Source organism: Acyrthosiphon pisum, unplaced genomic scaffold (genome assembly GCF_005508785.2).
Source record: "Acyrthosiphon pisum isolate AL4f unplaced genomic scaffold, pea_aphid_22Mar2018_4r6ur Scaffold_59;HRSCAF=384, whole genome shotgun sequence".
Classification (NCBI taxonomy): Eukaryota; Metazoa; Arthropoda; class Insecta; order Hemiptera; family Aphididae; genus Acyrthosiphon; species Acyrthosiphon pisum.
In genome coordinates, this window is record NW_021775709.1 from 72,787 (window position 1) to 75,670 (window position 2,884).

A 2,884-nucleotide genomic window follows, 5' to 3' on the forward strand; every position below is an offset into this window, starting at 1 on the left:
AAAAGTAAACCTTTTAGAATCTGTTACAACTATATGTAAAAGTAAACTATTGTTCAGTCTCAGAATCTAGTGATAACAGTTCAGAAACATCAGATACTTTAGCTCCTTCTAGTTCTGTCGAAAGTGAAAAATTCATTTAACTTTGAAATTTGAATATACTAATGAACTATTTAAAAAAAATGGCTTATGAAGTAACTTTACATAATATTAGTAGTAATCCAAAAGAATATATAGGTCTCAATGAAGAATGGTACAAGTGTAATTTAATTAAATTAATAAATTCTCATTTAGAACTTGAAGAGAGAAGTATATTTATAACTTTAATGAAAATTAAATTAAACTATTCATTCAGAAGATTAGGAGATATGTTTGGGATATCCTGAAGTTTAGTTTGCAGACTATTTCATAACACTTTACCTAAACTTTCTGCTTATTTTAATCAATTTATATACTGGCCTGAAGAAAAATTAATAAAAGAATTTTTACCTGTTCCTTTTCGTTATCATTATTCACCTGTTCAATCTATTATAGACTGTTTGGAAGTAGAAATACCAAAACCTTCAGATCCTATTAAACAAGCGCTAACATGGTCAGATTATAAAAAATGTAACACTTTAAAATATCTTATATCTTCAACTCGAGATGGATTTATTAATTTTATATCAGTAGGCTTTAATGGTAGATGTACTGATGTATTGATAGTAGAAAAAAGTAATTTTTTAAATCTTGTTCCTATGTATTGATGTATTGTTGAATAAAATCAATTGTGTTCTCATAAGGCCTCCTAGTGTTTCACAAAAATCTAAGTCAACAAAAAATGATGTTTTAGAAACTAAACGTATTGCTAGCCTTCGTATTCATATAGAACGTGTAATAGGACGATTGAGAGAATTTGAAATGTTGAAACCCCATACACTTGTTAACTGTCAATTATTATGTAATACTGATGAAATTATAACTATTGCATGTTGATAAATCTTCAGCAACCAATTATAAAATAATAGTATTTAATTGTTTTTAATTTAGTTGTATTCTAATTTCAAATAATTGTAATCCTTGTTAATTTTTACAATAAGTTATTATATTACAATGTAAAATTTCCTTAATATAAAATTTAACCTGCAATTTGTATTACCTAGTATAATTTTGGAAAAATATTGTTTTCCCAAAATATTGAACATTTTTTAATTAAAGTATCACAAAATTGTTTATCATGATCAATATTTATAATAGTAACTTTTTTGTTCTTTTCAAATTCAGGATCAGCAATGGCTAGTACTCCTTTCCATATTTCATGTATATGCATTAGAATTTGTATTTGACATAGTACCTACAACATACATAATATAATAATAAGATAATTATTTACTGGTATATATTTTTAATTTTTAATATAAATAAACCTTTGGTCTTACAACTCCATTATCTACATAATTTAAAGATGTAGAATGAGTTTTAGGACATTTTACTCCTAAGACAAAGTCTTCTCCTAGACCATCAGCTGACCCTCCTAATATTGGAAAGTTCTTATCAATAAGTAAGCCAGATTTTTTGATTTTAGAACCTACAAGTGTTTCTACTTGTCTTACAACCTGAAACATAAATAATGTTATTTAGTATAATGAAAAATAAATAAATTACAGAATACTACTACTTACGTTTTTAAATATTAGACTAACCTGTTCTTCCAAATGTATTCCTCTGTTCATTGCTTTAGTTAATTTTACCTTTGAGCTCCCTAAAATTTGTTAAACCAGAGTACCTTCTGTTGTATTACATTTAGATGCTTCATATGCCTTAGATGCAGTAATCCGTCCATATCGCATTTCAAACCAACTATTATTAATGGATTGATCTTGTGTTTCTCTTTCTATTTTCAGTAATATTCCATCATTTGATTGTATAACACTTTTGATAAAATTAATAAATGCTGAACATTTGACAACTGAATACAAAAAATAAAAATCATAAGGTATTAATTAATATTTTATATTGTTTTTAAGTGATAAAATTAAATGTTGAAAATCTTAAAATAAATGTGACCATTATCTGTATTAATTTGCTGTTATCTTTTGAAATCTGACATTAATCTATGTATAGATAAATTTGATATAACACTCAAACAATAGTTGTACAGGCCTAATTGACAATTTATATTATTTTTTCTTCCCAATTCTATCACATCTTCAAAAAACTTTTTAACGATTACTTTATTAATGGTTTGATTTTTTACATTTTTTGGTGGAAATAGGTCTTTAGTGTTCATAAAATTAATACTTGTTCCTATACCAGATAGCTTTGGTTTTTTCCAATAACAATCAACTGACGTTACTGATGACTCTTCACTTTTTCTATGTAAATACATAAGAAATACTAAGCTATGTTTACAACCACCCAAAAATGTAATAAGAAAGAATAATTAAAAAAATTATGTATATTTTTACATAAATATGTACTTTAGCCATAATACTTAGAATATATACTTTTAAATAATTTGGTATAATTAATATTTATTAATATAAATGTGTATACATAATGAAGCTGCACAGTCATCACAATTAACATCCACAATTTTCTCTTCCTCTTCATCCACAGTTAAAGCTACCTTATAATTTTTCTGCCTTACTCTATGTTCCGGGCATATCTGTCCTTTAACTAAACAAATATTTAGTTTTACTATTTAGTAGTTCTACATATCCAATAGCTGAATCACCATAGCTTTCTCGTGTTGATCTACATACAATTAGTATTAGTAAGTATATAGGTAGGTACTTAATTTGAATTTTGTACAATATTTAAATGTAACCTTGGTAGTAAGTTAGGTATTACCTATTGAACATTTTATAAGTGTATGGCAATTTACCTTTGGGCTTTCGATCCTCTA